At 45.0% G+C, this 19,049-nt stretch overlaps 1 long non-coding RNA gene and 1 pseudogene across 1 annotated transcript; both read left to right on the top strand.

Moving 5' to 3' along the window:
• The first annotated feature begins 2,057 nt into the window (after positions 1 to 2,057).
• Positions 2,058 to 5,893, top strand: LOC135321078 (uncharacterized). Its single transcript, XR_010380502.1, has 3 exons — positions 2,058 to 2,392; positions 5,331 to 5,616; positions 5,831 to 5,893. It is a non-coding gene; the product is annotated as an uncharacterized LOC135321078 (long non-coding RNA).
• A 348-nt stretch (positions 5,894 to 6,241) lies between these two features.
• LOC105097776 (interferon regulatory factor 3-like) lies at positions 6,242 to 14,390 on the top strand (annotated as a pseudogene).
• The last annotated feature ends 4,659 nt before the right edge of the window (positions 14,391 to 19,049 follow it).

The raw sequence follows: 19,049 nt of genomic DNA on the forward strand, positions 1-19,049 counted from the left end.
CCACCATGTCCCCAATCTGTGGATGAGTCAATCAAGGCTCTGGGAGGCTGCATGTCCCGCCCAAGGTCACTCAGTCATTAGACAAGGTTTTGAAATCTGTTTAGTCTAACTCCGAGTTACATGCTTTTTCCAGGGTTCTATGCTGTTTCTTACGTAAATCAGAGAAGATGAAGGCTTGACAACTCAGTGGGGGAAGGGGGTGAAGTTCCTTCCCCTTCCTCTGCACATTGTGGTGACAGCTGAGCGAGGCCACTGGGGTTGCAGAAGTAGCAGCTGGGGGTCTGCAGTTTGGAAGAGACTTTGGCTCAGCAACGTGGAGCGAGGGCGGAAGTGAGAGAGACTGAAACAAAAGGCAGACAAGACAGCGGAGAAAAGCCCTACCTGGAGAAAATGTGGCTGACAAGACGCCTAAGGAAATAGACAGAAGATAAAACACAGGAAGAACTGACCTGAGGCCAAGACAGAATGAGGCGAGGCCCCCAGTTCACACCCCCTTTGGGCCCCTCTGTTGGTGGTACTTAGACACTGGCTGAATTTCAAAGTCCACTCCTGATTCCCCCTCAGGTCCCACAGCCAAATCGCTTTTTCCCATTTTTCTCCTTTATTCATCAAAAAGCTTATATTGAGCCGTAATGGAAAAGATTCTGAAAACATATATAAAATGTATGCATGTGTATAACAATCGTTCTGCTGTACACCTGAAACTAACATTGTAAATTGACTACACTTCAATTAAAAAAAAAAACTTAAAAATAAATCAATAAAACCTTAAAAATAAAAGGAGGATAAAAATAATAGGTACAGGACCTCTGGTTTCTGGCTGCACCTGTAAGGAGCTGGGAAGTGGCCACTCTGCCCTAACAAAAAGTAAAAGCTGAACAGACTAAAAGATCAACAACTCTTTTTGGATTCCTAAGGGAGAGGAGGAAACAGGGACAGGTGAATGCCAGCAGTCACAGATTACCAGAGGGTGGGGCTAGCTCAGTGGCAGAGCGCATTCTTAGCGTGCAAAAGGTCCTGGGTTCAATCCCCAGTACCGCTGTTAAATAAATAAACACACGGATAAATAAATAAATAAACCTAATTCCCCCGCCCCCCCCCCCCAAATCATAGCTTAACCAGAGCAGAGACTCACAGGCAGAAACTGCCACAGAAACCAGTACTGGGGTAGGAAAACCTGTACTGTCATTGATGAATTCCTGGAAGCTCACTGCAGACAACTCTGAGGGTAAAAATACTCCAGGGGAACCGAGTCACAGAGGGCGCCACACAATATTAGATATAGAGGAGTTAGGCCAGATTCCCGCAGTGAAAATCAGAGAAAAATCCCCTCTGGCTTCCAGGGGAGGAGGAAAAACAAACAAACAAGTAAACAAGTGTGTATCCAGTATATTCTCCTGCTAGACACTGACAAGTCAAAGATGAACGAAGTGGACAGTGACGGGTCTTGTCTAAAACAGGCTTCACCTTGGACTCCCCCCCTCAAGTCAGCCAGCCACTGTCCAAGCCAGTGGGCCCAGGGTCCCTAGGGAGTGCCACCGCTGCAGCTTCGTCCCAGCCATATGCCGCCTAGAGGTGCAAACATGAATAACACCATTCCACCCTCTAGAGCTCAGGGCCCAGTGAAGGAAACGGAGAGGCCCGGGACAGTTACAACCCAGTGGGGCAAGAGCTGCGGGGGAGAGACGTGCAGGAGGCCACCGGAGTGGAAACGCGGAGTCTTATCCTCGACCTGAGATCAAAAAGGCTTCCTGAATGAAATGTCCCTGCATTCGTTAATTCAGCAAGGAATCAGAGAGCCCCTAGGATGTGTGTGATGCTGCTCCAGGTGCTGGCGACCCAGCGATGAACAAGGAACCTCTGTCCTCACTGGAGCTGATATGGGCGGGGGGCAGGGGGTGGAATAAACAAGTAACAGGCAAATAGGCAATACACCATCTGAGTCATTTGACAGATGGCACTGAGTGTTGGGAAGAACAGAGAGCAGAGTGAAGTGATGGAGAGGGACAGATAGGCAGGGAAGCTAGTCAGAGTGCGTGGGCGGTGAAGGCGCTGGAGAAGAGGTACCGAGAGGGAACTGCCGTGCGCAGATCTGGAGGAAGGCTGTTCTAGACGGATGCGGGTGCAAAGGCCTAAGGCGGGGAGAAGCGTGGCCTGGTTGAGAAAAGGCAGGAAGGCCAGTGTGTCTGGGGAAATCAAAGGCGGAGTGGGCAGACGGGAGATGAGGTGGGAGATACAAGCAGGGCCCTGTTCACGAGGTCCTTGTGTGGATGTGTGGTTTTACTCACGGAGGAATGGGAAGTCATTGAAAGACTTTTTAAACGATGCTGATATGCTCTGATTTGCATTTTCCAAAGGTAACTGGTCGAATGGATTTTTGAGCACATGTATCGTGAGTATATTTTTAATAAACTTTTTGTTTTGTATTTGAATAATTTTAGATTCACAGAAAACCTACAAAAATAGTACAGAGACTTCCTATACCCTTCACCCACTTTCTCCTATTATTGACATAACCATGGTGTTTTCAGCACAAGGAAGACTAACAGTGAGATTACCACTAACTACACTACAAACTTCATCTGGATTTTGCCAATTTTTCCACTAATATTCTTTTTCTGTTCCAGGATCCAACTCAGAATAGCACACTCCCTTTATACTCATCATGTTTTATTTTCTTATTTTTTAAAAAATTTTTTGCCTGGGTAATTTTTTTTCCATTTTTTAATTGAGGTATAGTCAATTTATAATGTGTTCATTTCTGGTGGACAGCATAGTGATTCATTTATACATATGTATATTCCTTTCCATATTCTTTTTCATTATAGGCCATTACAAGATACTGAATATAGTTCCCTGTGCTATACAGTACATCCTTGTTGTTTATCTATTTTACATATAGTAGTTAGTGTCTACAAATCCCAAGCTACTAATTTATTCCTCCCCACCCCATTCCCCACTGGTAACCACAAGTTTGTCTGTGAATCTGTCTCTTTTTTGTAAGTTTATTTGTGTCCTTTTTTTTTTGATTCCATATTTAAGTGATATGGTATTTTTCTTTCTCTTTCTAGCTAACTTCACTTAGAATGACTATCTCCAGGTCCATCTATGTTTATGTTGCTGCAAATGACATTATTTTATTCTTTTTTATGGCTGAGTAGTATTCCATTGTATATGTGTGTGTGTGTATATACACACAGCTTTTATATATATATATACACAGCTTTTATATATATATATACACGTATATATATAAACTTCTTTATCCAGTCATCTGTTGATGGACAGTTAGGTTGCTTTCATGTCTTGGCTACTGTAAATAGTGCTGCTATGAACATTGGGGTTCATATATCTTATTTGATGGGGGGAGTTAATTAGATTCACTTATTTATTTTTAGATGAGGTACTGGGGATTAAATCCAGGACCTCGTGTATGCTAAGCATGTGCTTTACCACTTGAGCTGTACCACCACTCCTTTGCATGTATCTTTTTGAATTAGTTTCTTTTGGATATATGACTAGAAGTGGGATTGCTGGATCATAGGGTAAGTCTATTTTCAGTTTTTTAAGGCATTTCCACACTGTTCTCCATAGTGGCTGCACCAAACTACATTCCCACCAACAGTGTAGGAGGGTTCCCTTTTCTCCACAGCAACTCCAGCAATAAGCATTTGTAGATTCACCATCTTTCAAATAGTCTTTCTATCTTTGAGGATGCATCCAGGTCAGCTAGAATCAGCTTCTCTAGGTTGTGACTAAAAGTCTTGACAGATAAGGGGGAGAAGTGGACGCAGGCAGGCTACTTCTCGAGACTACTTCAGTCCTCCAGGCAAGAAAGGAGGGAGCCGACTCCAGAGACTGGGGTGGGGAGTCATATCTCTTAATAGCACCTCATAGAATAAAGGTAATTTTAATGCTCTCAAATTAGGAAGAACATTGCCTCCAAATAGACAGCCTTTTTACATTGAACGACTTTAGCTTTATGAAAAACTTAATACACTGCTCTAAATTTTCTCATTTTTTGAGAAGAATGAAACTTTATATGGACTTACACTGGTCCAGTCCATAGAATATCATCTGGGGACAACTGCCTCAAAAAAAAAAAGTGATTCACTGAATTACAATCACTTAATCAACAAACATTTACAGAGCACCTTCTGCATTTCAGGCTCTATGCTGGTCTCAAGATCAGTATGTTTCCTGCTCTAGTAGAGTCTACAGCCTATGTGGACATCAGAAAAATTAGAAGCACGCTGTGGACCAAAGAAAATCAAATAACTAATTGCAGAATGACCTGCTTAGAGGTTTATTACTAACCTGATGGAGCAAGTGATTACAGGCAACTTGACATTGATGAGTTGGCTGTAAATTAAGCCTAACAATTGGGAGTGCCCGTGCAGGAGATTGTATCTGGGATGGGGTGGGTGGCTACTCCTCTTCTTGGGAAAAAAGCCTCCTGTGGGAGGTGGGGCTTCCAGCACAATTCAGGAGGAAACCACATCTGGGGCAACTTCAGCTGTGTCTGCACCTGAACAAGCCGCTGTCTTTATAAGCTGTCTCTGGTGCAGTATCTCTTCCCTACTCCTTCCTGGTCATTTCAGTTAGTCTAAACAGGGAGTCAAAGGTGAGGGAATCCAAACTGGGAGTTCGCGATTTGCAGATACTAATTACTATATGTAAAACAGATGAACAACAAGGTCCTACTGTATAGCACAGGGAACTATATTCAATACGTTGTGGTAACCTATAATGAAAAAGAATATGAAAAGGAATATATATATATTTGTGTGTGTATAACTGAATCAGGATGCTGTACACCAGAAACTGACACAACATTGCAAACTGACTTCAGTAAAAAAGAATGCAAAAAAAAATCTTGAAATGGCCTATACTGTAAAAGAATATGAAAAGGAACATATATATGTATTACTGACTCCTATGCTGTACACCAGAAACTAACACAATGTAAATCGACTATACCTCAATAAAAAAAAAATTTTTTAAGTTAGGGAATCCCCTGGTAGGAGATCTTAGACCAAAAGATAAAAATCTTACTCCTAGTTAAGAAGATTAAAAAACAATAACAAAACGCCACTGAGCTCCCACAGTAAGCACAGCAGATAAAGACGAACAGCTCCTCCCCAGCCACAGAGGTCAAGGGTGAAGCGCAGAGTGAGGGCAGGCAACCAAGTGATGCTGGGGTCCCAGGACTTCAGTTCCGCTCTCCGGCATCCAGAGGGGACTGCTTGAGGCAAAATTAGGTCACTGACCGACAAAATCAGGTCACTACCATCTAAGGTGCTTTTTGTTTCCTTGTCCTGATGCTATAGTCTGAGAAGAAGAGGTTGCTTTTCAAGAGTGGCTTGGAGGCCTCTTGCATCAGGATCACCAAAGGTGCTTGGAAAATGAAGTCTCTGGGCCTTTCCTAGGCCTCCTGAGTCAGAATTTCCAGAACCTGCATTTCAGATCAGCTCCCTAAGTGATCCTGAACTGAAACGTGAGGACTGCTGTGCTAAGGGCACTCTACCTATCTATGGATGACCGAGACGAGAGGAATTGTGAGGAGGATGCAAACCACCGACCAGGAAGAGGCCTTGCAGGAGGTGACAGATGGAGGTAGGTGCAGGGGGCCATTGCCCACCACCTTTCCTGGGCTCTCCCTACTGGGAGAGAACGGCCAGGTTCAGGTCACCTTCAATGGTCTGTGGATGTTCTGTAAACCCCTCTAGTTACTGTTACTGCCTGGCTTAACCTTTCTGAGGTTACTGTCCACCTTAGTTCTCTTGGGTCCTGTGGGCTGAGAACTTCAAAAACCAGAGATTACCTACAGGTTTCCAGAACAAAACCCAAGCTGGTGAGCTCTGACGGTTAAGAAGATTGGCTCCGGACTCTGGACACTTCTAGAAGGCTGTGTGTCCTTGGACATCTCCCTGTGCCTCGGTTTCCTCATGTGTACAGTGGGTTTATCACCAGGACACCCCTCCTTGGGACATTTTGAGCAGCAATTGAGACCATCCATTCTCAGCTCTCAGCCTGTGCTTGGAACAGAGTTCACGCAGGACAAATGTTGACTTAAACATACAACCTGTCAGACATGCCGGACCCCACGGGGAATTGCCCACAGCGCACCCGGCTGATAAGAGTCACCACGGATGTGTGGGGACCTGGGGGAGAAAGACGAGCTTATTCATGGGGACCAGATGACGCTCTGCAGGGAAGTCAGAGAGCTGTGCTCGGCTGTATGCGAGGCGAGGGGGTGGAGAAAAAGGTGGGACACTGCTCAGAGCCTCTGCTTGTGCTGGGGCGGGAATCATGTGTGACGGGAAAGGAAAAGAAAAGGGAAGTGACAAACTCGCTGTGCATGTGTCTGTCATCCCGGATGAGCAATAAAGATGATGAGAATCCTCAAGACCAGGCTGCGTCATTCAAGGAAGAATAGAAAAAGCTTGTTATTAGGGGAAATTGATGCTCTGTGAAACCAGAGCTTTTAGAACAAAGAGAATCAGATTGGCATTTTGGGAGGCTGGGGAAGTGTGTTTCATTCAAGATTGGTTACAGGCCTTGGGGTCTTTTGTTTTCTGCTATTTCATTGTTTTCCTGTCCCATTTTCTCCCCCAGGCTCCAGGCTGAACCCTGGGGTAGGGGGGCATCTATTAAAAAAAAAAAAATACTTGAAGTGGAGGTATCGAGGAGGGGAGGATTTCTTGTCAGGGAAACACACACAATCTGTATTTTGAAGGGCCTTATTTGAACTGCCTAGAAAATACTTCAGAGGCAAGTCTGAACAATCTGATTGATCACAAACTCAACCTTATAATTTTCAAAGGAGGCAGTACAGAGGATGGTGGAGGACGTGGATGCAGCTCTCGAGGCCAGGATTCAAACAATGATCAGACTAAGATGACTGGCTGTGTTACCTTGGAGAAACCACTTAACCCCTCTGAGCCTCAGTTTCCTCATCTGTAAAATGGGGTCAAGATTATAACTAATTTTATAGAGTTGTCATGAGAAATGAGACAGGGTTGTGCAGAGCAAACCCTCAAAGAAAGGGCACTGTCCTCATCAATGTCATTGCCGCCACTATTCATAAGAGGTTATGGGAAAAACAATGGAAGCCGATACAGAATCAAGATGGTCCCTGGTTTAGAATCACAGCAGCATTCAGGAAACTCACAAACCCTCTGTTTCAACCCCAACAGCAGTGGGAGCCATTGCCAGATCTATTTTGTAAATTCCCTGCTCTTTCTGAGAAAACACTTATTTCCAGGGCTCGAAGTCTCCAGAGTCCACGTCTCCTCTAAGTTACAAAACGGTATTGCTGGGTTAGGATAGACCAATTCTCCACAGAAAATGCCCGCTGCCCCCACCCCACCTCACCACCAGGAACCAATTCCCAAGTCTCCTTTCTTCCCCAAAGTCAATTCCCAAGGCACAAACGGTGCAGAAAGCAAGCAATGCTTGTTGTTCTTTCTTAGGTTTCCCAGGTTTTTTGACCCACGAGTTTGTGTTTCTGTGTTCCAGTCTCCCCAGAGCTGGGGATGACTTTAAGGACATTTCAGAAAGAAAGGAGGTGTGAGAATGAGGGTACGTGTGCAGGATACAGACAAGGACCATGATCAAAAAACAACGACAACAGCAAAACACCCTCCGGCTCATTGAGTTCATCGAGTCGTTCTGCAAACCCTGACGGCATCCCCAGTGTGTGGCAGGTGCTGTGCCAGGTACTGGCCAACAGAGAGAAGAGAACACGGCCCATGATCTAGAAGTTTACCGCCTGGGGTGGGGCAGGGTATAGCTCAGTGACAGAGTGCATGCTTAGCATGCCTGAGGTCCTGGGTTCAAATCCCAGTAGCTGCTTTAAGGGAAAAAAAAAAAAAGTTAGAAGCTCACAGTCTAGAAAGGAGTCAGAGATAAAGGACCCCAGCAGTGGAGAGAGGAGGGGCAGCTGTCGCATCCTCAGGGTTGGCCCAGTGATGCCTCTTGATGAGATTACTGGGCTCTGTCCCATGGACTGGTGAACACCTAGGAATATCCCCAAATATCTCCCCATCCCTCACCTGTCTCCTTGCCTGAATTCCCTCATTAGTCTCATTTAAATCCTTTTTTGTTTCCCTTTTAAATGGCAGTACTGGGGATTGAACCCAGGACCTCATGCATGCTAGGCATGTGCTCTACCACTGAGCTATACCCTCATTAGCCTTCTTTTTGGAATAAGGGACCATTCCTTGGTTGTATGCCAATAGCCCTAGGAGCTGCCATCACCAGCCACACCAGAACCACTTTCCTTAATCCTCTTCACAGAACTTTACAGTTTACAAAACACTTCTGCATTTACTATCTGGCGGTAGGGTAGGCAGTTTTGTCCCCACCTTCCAGATGAGGAAGTTAAATAATGAGCCTCTGGCCTCAAAGCTCAAAGGTGACAGATCTGGGACCTGAACCTGACTCCAAGTCTAGGGCCCAGCAGAGCCGGCAAGGGTCACCATTATTCTTAGCACCTGAGGTCTAAGTTCCTCTTTCCTCTCAAAAGTAGATGCTTTGTGGTTCTGATGGAGAAAGTCGACTTGGTATGGAGTTAACGTCCTACTCTGCATTCTTCAAGAGTTCCATGGAGGGAAGGGCTGAGAGGTCGTGTGTCCTTCAGTACTCAAGCAGAGGTTGCCCAGTCCCGTGGGCATGGGGAAAGGTCAGGGTGGCAAGGAACAGCTAGTAATAACGGCCAGTTCCTGGGTGTGACCCTGGGGCCAGCACTCTGCAGCAGGCCTCAGCTACATCCCCTAAATGTCCCTACACACCCCGTTCCCACCAGTACAACTGTAGTCCCTCACACCCCCATCATGTAGAGATTTCTCCCCACACAGAGGGAGAATCTTAGGAACAAGTCCCCTTGTGTTCTTCATTACTATTTACTACCCACCCACAAGTCCCTGTGGGAATTACCTTGGCATCTCCATGGGTGCAGTGGCCTCCATGAAAACACCGCTTTCCTGCCTCCTGGGACCTTAAACCCTTGAGAAGTGAAACAGACTTGGGGTCCCTTATGTTTTCACCCCACCCCTGGTTCCATGTGTAAGCCCTTTCCCCAACTCCGCATTGTGTCACCTCAGCCTCTGAGCTACTGAGCGTCCCACGTCACCTGGGGAGAGCAGACCTTTCAGCTTACGGCTCTAACCCCTGCCTTCCGGGGTCTGAGCATCAGTCCTTGGGGTCAGGCAGGGTTAGACTCCTCACAGGCCACCGGCTGTCCCTGGGCCCCCAGTTCTTTCCCCAGGCCCCACGCAAAAGACTCCACCCTTCTCTTTTCGTCCAAAACCAGATAAACAAATTGGGGAAAATGGAGAATCTGGGTCGCACAGATCAACTGAACATTGCTGGATAATTCCAGAAACATGACAGCTCAGGGAGGGCATGCAGCAGTTGGTCCCAATCCTAAACCCTTACAAATCCCCCCCGTAGTAACGATAGCTGTCATTTATCAAGTCCTCACATACTTATCCAAATAACCCTCACCAGGACTCTTTGGAATAAGTACCACAACTGCCCCCGTTTAGATAAGAAAGTGGGGGTTTAGAAGGTCACTTGCTGAGGTCACCCTCTCCTAGCCAGAAGGTCAAGAGATGGGCCCCATCTATCTGATCCCAGAACCTCAACTCTGCACCCTAATGCAACACTGAGTCCCCCCAGCCCCCCAGCTGTGTTTGAAGAGGTTGCAGATCTAGGTAACATTTCTTGCGACTTGATTGCTCTGAGAAACAATGACAAAGGAGAGCTTAAGTATTGGGTGGGTGGGTGGGTGGAGGAGAAACTAATTTTAGCTCTGTAACTCAGACTGCTCATTAAGTGACAGAGGTGTCACCATGCCCCTTATCTTTGCCATCCACCTTCTAAAATAAAAGAGTCAGGGCCTATGATTTCCTCAGCAGGAAGATTCACCCTTCAGGGGATGATGGGGTGTTTTTCACAAGTCACCAAAAGAGACACTGGCCTGTGAAAGTCTCTTGTCATTTCCCCCAATTTCCCCCAATTGTGCCCTCAACACTTGGTAGTGAGTCTTGTGCAATAGGATAATATTCCAGAAACTTGTTTTTTAATGGAGGCCTGCCCCAAGGGGGCCAGGCTGATAAACCTGTACTGGGACCTGGTCAGTTCGGGCCCCTCATCCCCATGTCTGAATCACAGAGACGTCCTCTGCAGCAGTGACCTGTGGATTCTAACCCCCTAGAATACTAAGTTCCTCCTCCTCACTGCTTATCTTAGTTCTATATAAAGTGAAAATTAAGCAATTATTTGACATAAGCCAAAACAAGAATCCTAAAGTTAGAATTCGAGCCAGGGGGTGGTAACTACAATATTACCCCTACCTGAAAAAACAAAGGGTGGTGGTAGCTCACACCCATCTGGTGTTCACTGTATCCCAGGCCCTGTTCTTAAAGTGTGGCCTGGACCACCACATCAGCATTGCCTGGGAACTGGTGACAAACGCAAATTCCCAGCTCCCCGCACCCAAAGATTTAACTGAATCAGAACTCCTGAGGATGGAGCCCAGCGATCTGTTTTAACAAGCTGTCTGGGTGATTCTGACAAGGTACCCTTAGAGCAAGCTACCATATGCTCTAAAGTTGGGAATGCAGTCTGACTTCACCGAGTCCTTCCAACGACCGTGGAAGGTGTAGGAACCACTGGAGAAGAAACCTATGTTTCTAAAATACCGAGCCCTGTCCAAAGTGAGTAGCAACACCAGGAATGGAACACAAGGCATTCTGCTCCCCAAAGAATTGCGTCCCTAAACACACGTTTCCTTACTGATGAAAAGTAAGCATGGCCGAGGCAGGGAGGCAGATCACTATTCCCATGGAAACCAATTAAAAGTAGCTTCGGTCCAGGGAGGGGAAAGACGTTAACATCTATTGAACATCAGTTATGTGCCAGTCACTGTACATAAATATCTTGTTTCGCTCTCACAGAAGCCCAGGCCAGGTAGGCATTCTGGAATCAGATCAGGCAGGGTAAGCAACTTTCCTAGGCTCTCACACCTGCATAAGTTGCAGAGCAGAATCTGAATCCTGCTTAGTCTGTCTCTAAAAATCCTCCCAGCCTCCCTGGCGCACACTCACCACATTCAGCATAAGCATGTGACCTCATGGCAAAAAAAAAAAAAGAAGGAAAAAAAAAAAAACCAGAAAACCAGGGATAAATGCCTATGCAGCAGCAAATGAGATCACCCCGCTCCAGGGGTAAAAACTACCTCGGCAGCAACTCTGGGGCTTTTACAGCGTCACCCATCACCCCAGGCTGCTCATCCCTCCCCTCCCTTTTTCACTCTCAAAAACCACCGACTTTTCCCTTTCACCTGTGAGACAGGGAAGTTAAGGTCTTACTAAATTAAACATGTCTATTCTCTTCCTATAAAGTGAGTATTCATCTGCCTTTCCAGGGAAGCAAGGCCTTTCGTGGGTAATGATGCCAGAAATTGGGTGAATCGCCAGTTGAAATCCTAGCAATATTCAGCGTGGATTATCATAATGTTATGAATGCCTTTAACCAGCTCCCCACACAGAACACATACACACCCTCGAAACTGGCATGGAATTTACCAGCAACCTTCCCCAGTTGATGGCTTAATGCACTTGCAGGCAATATATGACGTGTCATGAAACATCTAAAATCAAGCAGCACAGGAAGATCTAAAACTTAAAGCTACAGTTTCTCTGCCCTCATTTTGCAATTTTTTTTAAAACAAGTTTGCTGTTTCTTTTCACTTAAAAAAACCAAAACACAGAATTTCCCCCCTTGGTTCACAGAGTCATGGAAATTCTGGGTAAAAATATTTGTTGACAGCAGGGTGGGGGTATAGCTCAGTGGTAGAGTGCAAGCTTAGCATGCACGAGGTCGTGGGTTCAATCCCCAGTACCTCCATTAACAACAACAAAATTTTTTTAATGTTTACCATAATAGTGAAAATGTTGAAAACAATTATATAAAAATATATTTGTTGACATAAATATATAAAACAGCCCCCAAATCTCCCTAGCTTGAAAGTGGTCATTGGCTCGTGGGCCTTTTAGGGTGGAGACCAGGTATCCTGGGCTTCTTTGTCCAGCACTGTGATCAGATGGCTGCTCACACTGCAGTCCCAAAGCCTGACACCTCCTGCCACAAACTCAGTGCTCAGGCGCTACAGAGCACAGGCTGTTCCCAGAAGGTCCCAGGTGCTCCCCTGCCTTCATGTCTTTACACCTGTGGTCTCTCAACCTGGAATCCCCCCTCCATGCCTTTACGGGGCTAACTCCTCCTGCTCATCCCTCCGAACTCAGCCCAGGTATCAACTCTTCAGGGAAGTCTTCCCTGACTTCTGCCACCAGAGTCCCCCAAAGGACCACGTGCTGACCCTCATCACACTACTTATCATGCAATTTTATGATAGTCATTTACTTTGGTGCCCCTTCCAGAGCTGGGAACTGCCTAAAAAGATCTCACTGTTGTCAGGGCCCAACACAGGGCCAGACACAAGGTAAGCACTCAGAATATCTTTGTTGAATGAGTGAATAAACGAGTGACTGAATGACAATCTCTTCGATACTTTCCCACAAGCTCCAGATGCACAATGGAAATGAGAGAGGGGGTCGTTCTCTCTCAACAGCCTTAAAATGCTGCTCCCACCCTCAGGGGCTCAAATGGCCCCACATGGCCGGAAGTGGCTCAAGGCTGCAGAAACCCTAGTCTAAAGTGTTATCTAGATGAGCCCAGGGGTGTTCTCCGAACTTGAGGTTCTTAATGTTAGTAGCAAAGCCAAAGCAAGGCCAGAATCCTGGGAGTGGCTCCTGTCTGGAATGGTCTGGAAATTTACTTTGGTTCAGACCTTCTTAGCATAAGGCCAGTGCAAGCATGTGTATGTGTATTTATTATAAAAGCACTAGGTAGAAAAGAAAGCACCATTGCTCTAAAGCTCAGAAGATGGGCAGGGGAAGGGTGTGTGCAGCTATGAGCTAGAGACCTACCTGGAGTCCAAACCCAGCACACTGTGTTCACTGGCCCTCCACACTGGGCCAAGGGAACCCCAAAGCCTCGGATCCTACCCTGGCTGGTGTGGCAGCTGGACGTGGGGCAGCCGGAGGGCAGGGTCTGGCTGGACCAGAGCCATGTGCACCTCTGCATCCTGCAGAAGCATGGTTTGCAGCAGGACGCCTAGCAGGAGGACTTCCACATCTTCCAGCCTGGGGATGCCAGTGGTCCTACACCCCTGGGAAGGACAAGCCCGACCTGCTGACCTGGAAGAGGAATTTCCGGTCTGCCCCGAACTGGAAGGAAGTGTTGAATTCAGCCAAGAATGGAGCAAGGACCACCGTGACCTGCACTAGATCTAAGAGTTTGTGACCTCAGGAGTTGGGGACTTTCCTGAGTCGGATACCTCTCTAGATGCCAGTGACAGATGTGGTACCTCTGATACCCTGGAGGAGTTCCTGAGTCGCATGGGCTTGGCCCCAGTACCAGACACAGGGCTCTCATGTCTGGCTGTGGCCCCTGAGCACCCTCCTGACCTTTTGCTGAACCCCAACTTAGAGATCCCAGCTCCCTGCCCAAACTCGGACCCCCACTCCCACCCCAGAAAGCCCACTGAGGCAGCTGTTGGTACTGGAGGAAGATGAGTGCCAGCTGTGGAATGGGAGGGGCGGGGGCTGGGATGGTGGGTCCCCTTACACTCCCTCAGTCTTCCTTTTCACATCGCTGCTGCCACTGCTGAGAGTGGGAGTTCAGGGGACCACTGTCTACCTGGGTGCCAAGTCTTCCAGCACACTGTCTTCTGCCTAAGGGACCTATGGCTGGTGGGGTCAGAAACAGGGGACAGGACACTGCCTGGGCAGCCAATTAGACTATCAGGCCCCGGGGTGTGACAGGCTACAGGCGGCATGTCCTGAGCTGCCTGGGGAGGGAGGTGGTAGGATCAGCTCCGTGGAGAGCCTGGCAGCGCTTTGGGCCCAGAGCCTGGGGCACTGTCACTGGTATTGGGCTGTGGCAGGAGCCACTCACCGGTGCTGGTCCCCAACATGATGGCGAGGTCCCCAAGGACAAGAAAGGAGGCATGTTCGACCTGGGACCTTTTGTGGCAGATCTGATCATCTTCAAGGAAGGAAGCAGACTCTCATTATCTACACCCTATAGTTTTGTGTCAGGGAGTCATGGCCCCAGGACCAGCTGTGGATCAAGAGTCTCCTGATGGTCAAGGTGGTTCCCACGTGTCTCAGCTCCCTGCCAGATATGGCCCAGTTAGGAGTGCCTCCTCACTGGAGAATACCAGAGACCTGTACATTTCCACCAGCCATCCACTCCCCCTCACCTCGGACCAGTTCAAGGCCTACCTCCAAGACCTGGTCAAGGACATGGATTTCTAGGTCATTGGAAAGGCCTGAGCCTTCCCTCCTCATGAGTATAGTCCCCACCCTGCACTTCAACCAATCAACTTTTTCTTGCCACCATCACGAAAAAACCGTCAAACATAAAGCAATGTACAGTGGAAACCCATACTCTGACAGTGGCCCATACTATGATTTTCCAGAGACAGCCATTGTTAAGAGTGTCTCAGAGGTTGACATGCAGTGAGCCTGAGAGACAAATCCAGTTTACAGATGATCGTGTACAATATTTTTAAAGATAATTCTATTAGTTGCCACAAAATAAAAAAAATCAAGAGTTTCACGAATTGGGATATTTTTATGGAGCTTTGAAGGTGGCAGAGAAGGAAACGGACTACTACAAAGCAGTGTGAAAAGTACTGTGATTTACAGCTTTCCTTGGAAAAGTCAAAGATCCGCCACCCTACTGGCAACGATTCGCTGCAGCTGAGTGGTGCCATTTGCTTTCACATAGGGTGTGCTCCCAAGGTTGTCATAGTCCCTACCTGACCCATTTATAAAACCAGTCTGGCCCCCATGTGCATTTGAGTTTGCAATCATTGATGTCTGTCCTTACAAAACCCTTCTGTAATATTATGAGTATCGTGAGCACTGCCTATAATCTCTTTTCTATTATATCCGTGTCAGCACATACAACTCTACCTACATATTCCTCTGGGTGACGACATTATGCTATATAGAACCAATCCCTTCCTGATGGATGTTTAGGTTAGTTCCATTTATCTCTAGTTACAAACACTGTAACAGTAAATGCTTTTGTATGTATCTTTGGGTATTTGGGCATTTCTCTTGCATAAACTAAATGTGAAATGACTTGCGTGAAAAGAAACACATCTTTAAGTTTTCAGCAGATAATGACAAAATGCTGAAGATGGGTTAGAATCCAGGCCATTTTTTTTTCACCCCAAGCAAGGGGCAGAGAGTGGCAAAGCTGGAGAGTGACATCAAGAGATGAACTGTCCCACATTTGAGCCCTTTTCTTCCATAACCATACTCCTCTACTCCTAATCTACCCACAGCTGACTGGCACAAATACTGCAAGTGGAAGAGGCAGACTTAGCAGGACAAATGTATTTTAGAGTTCTAGCTGAAAAGTTATTTCACAGTCATAAAGTGGGCATGAAAACAAAGTGAGATAATAATTCAGGTTATATTTATGGGATTCTCCGTTTGTTATTAAAAACAAAAGGAATTTTCATCCACATATATTGATTAGTCTTTAGGCTTTTGGCATTTCTCATTATTTTATCTAAACAAAATACTACACTCCTTTACTTTCTGTTTCAGGCTTATTTCCCCTTCTGTTTGATGTATGTTAACCTGATGTTACTGTGTAAAGGCTGCTTACGTTTCCAAGGTTTGGGCTCTACTGAGTGGAACCAAAGATAAAAATCTGGGATCAAAATTACAATAAGGAATTGACTAAAATAGCCCCCCCCCCATTTTTTTAACATGATAAATGCAGCATATGGGATGACTTGAAGGTTAAGAGTAGAGGTTGCCTGGGTAGATGTCCTGACCTCCCTCAGGCACTAGCTGGGGCAAAACATAACCTCTCTAAGTCTGTCACCTCATCTATTAAGACAGGGTAATAACAGGGTGATAGTTCTTTGCAGAGAATCTGGCACAAAATAATGTTCATTGTTATTATTTATTCTAACATAATAGCCAACCCCACCCCCTCTGAAAGTCCTATAGGATGCTGCAATGACCAACACCACATAAGCCACTGGGCAGCTACTGTGTGAGCTGACACTTTATGTAATGGCCAAATCAGAATGAGTAACTCCTTGAGGAAAAGAAGCCAGGAGTGGGGCTTAGTTTTAAACTGTACTTTAGATGCAACACAATAGATAATAAGAGGCCTGGTAAGAGGATAATGGCTAGCCTTTACTTAGCACTGACTCTGTGTCACACTCTTTGAAGCATTTTATAAGCATCTTCTCAGTATACGCACACAACGATCCTATGGAATAGATGCTATTTAGCATCCCTGTTTTACAGATGAGAAAACCAAGTACAGAGTGTTTTTAATCAACTCGCTCTAGAGCATCCTCTTATTCAGTAAGATGGCATCGGACTTCTGACTTCAGAGCTTACACTCTTAACCACTAGAGTAAGTTAGAAACAATGACAGAAAGAGGTCAGTTACAGCTGGTAATATCTTTCAATCAACTTCTATGCACCAGACACTGGGCTACCGACACATAGTAGGAAGTTTATTCCTTATGTCAAGCCTAAGAATTACATATTCCTCATAGCACTTTTATGGATGGGACTTAGAGCTATTGAACACCCAGCGTCACAGAGCTCTTAATGGTAGAAGTGATTTTCCAAAGCATGTCTGCAGATTCCAAGTCCTGAGCTTTCATCCTTGGAATGCAGTAAGAATTCCAAACACAAATGAGTCATCCTCACCTCTCAGCAAATATTTATTAAGCAGAGATTTATTAACAGAGATTATGCAGAGGAGAGATAATTTATAGGGACAAGTGAGTAAACAACATTTTATATAATTAATATATAATTAGCATCATCACAGGGCCCCCCAAAATCTAATTGATTTGACAAATGTCATCTACAGACAGTTACAGGAAAACAATTCTAATTCTCCTTTTAAAAAAGAGGAAGCCTTTTGTGTATCACGTATTTTCACATTATCCTAGAAGACCTACCTGTGAAGAGAGGCATCTGGGACTAATCAGGGCATTTAGGGAATTACTAAGTTTTGCAACTTTTCCTGCCTGCGATCAAAAGTACAAGGTTGTGGTTACCCAACAGCCTAGGCAAATAGTCAGCTTTTGCACAGACTTGCCCTGAGTTTAATAGAATTAAGGTTGCATCCTGCTCAGGGTTTTGAATCAAAACATGTCCTGATTTCATCAGCAAAGAAACAGTGAAGGAAGAGGAGGAAGACGGGTTGAGATCACAGCCCTCTTCCTTTGTGAGGCGCAGTATCTGTTACGGATTAACATCTACTTAGAGCAGTTTCAGAGCTTTGCAGCTTACTTTTCCTTTCTTTGGCCAGCTTATTAATTGTAATGCACAGACTATTATTGTTGGAGGGTTTAACTCCACCTGTTGTAAATGTTTTAGTAAATCTATCATGATTTAAGCTATTTTTATTATCTTTGAAAAATTTATTACACTAGTAACATATGTTCATTGTAGAACATCTACAAATACACATGAGCAAAATGAAAAGACTAAAATCAACTAATAAGTCTAGTGGCCAGAAATGACTGTCGGTGACACTTTGGCCTACGTTCTTCTAGACTCAACGTTATCTATTTCTGTACATTCTTGAATAACCTGGGCTCATATGGCTTGTGAGTTTCTATGTCCACTTAATTGTGAACGTCCTTCATGTCATCAAGTATACATCTCCACTGTCATTTTCAATAGTTGTAACATATGGTACAATTCGTTGTAATATATATAATATATATGTTACATATAATACATATATATATATATATATATACACACACACACATACATACACAACAATGGTTCTAAGGGCTACCAGCACATAGTGTATATTATATATATGCCACCATTTACTTATCCATTTACCCATTCCCCTATGTTGGACATGAAGGATGTTATTAACTTTTCACTACCCGTAAGTATTTAGATGAGGAACATACTTGGGTATATATCTGTTGCATTAGTATAAATTTCTAACAGTGGTATTTCAGGGTATTGTAAGTCTTTAGCTAATTTCAACTGGTCTTTTTTTCTTTCTTGCTTGCTTGCTTTTTTTTTTTTTTTTTTTTTTGAAATAACTATAAGCCCACAAGAAGTTGCAAGAGTGGAAAAGTGGTACAGAAAGGTCGTTTGCACCCTTCAGCAACCTTCCCCGAGGGATAACATTGTATGTAACAGTCATGTGGCATAAAAGCTAGGACATTGGCATAATGCAATAACTAGACTACAGACCTTACCTGGATTTAACCAGTTGAATTTTTTTTATATTAATAGAATGGTAAGATGCATTCTCACTTTCCTACTTTCTCCTCTTACACAGCAGCCTTTAGAACTCCTTCCTAAACCTCTGTAGAGGAAAGATTACCAACTATATTTAGTAGACTATTGTCTTCTATTGAAAATCAAGAGGAAGAAATGCAAGTAAGAATCTGTCATCAGATGCAGAGGTGGTTGAACCCCCAACTGAGGCACAGAAAATGGGTAGGGTTCTGCCCTCCTTTCAGTTCTTCACATCATTCCAGTCCCTTTATGATGCACTAGAACAGAGCATCCCAAAGCCTGGGGTACCCCAACCACAAAGTAACACTGAATCACACAGTGAGGAGGTTGCTCATTTCTCCTTCACTCCTTTGATCACATCAAGGACAAAGCCTCAGTTTGGGGCTAGTCTTCAATGCCTCTCTGACACTTGCTAATTCCCCCTTTTTAACAAATTGCTCAGGCCTCAAGTTCAGATGGAGGCGGGCCATATCATTTAACTGAAATTCAATGGCATTTTATTGTAATTAAATGTACTTTTGCCTTCAAATTGCAGCAGATGAAACTGGTTTTCCATTTACATGAATATCGTTTAAGTTTCCTTTCAAAACACATTTATTTCAACAACAAAAAAGTGACTTGATATTAAAAAAATGTGATTAGGGCAAA

Source organism: Camelus dromedarius, chromosome 3 (genome assembly GCF_036321535.1).
Source record: "Camelus dromedarius isolate mCamDro1 chromosome 3, mCamDro1.pat, whole genome shotgun sequence".
Lineage (NCBI taxonomy): Eukaryota > Metazoa > Chordata > Mammalia > Artiodactyla > Camelidae > Camelus > Camelus dromedarius.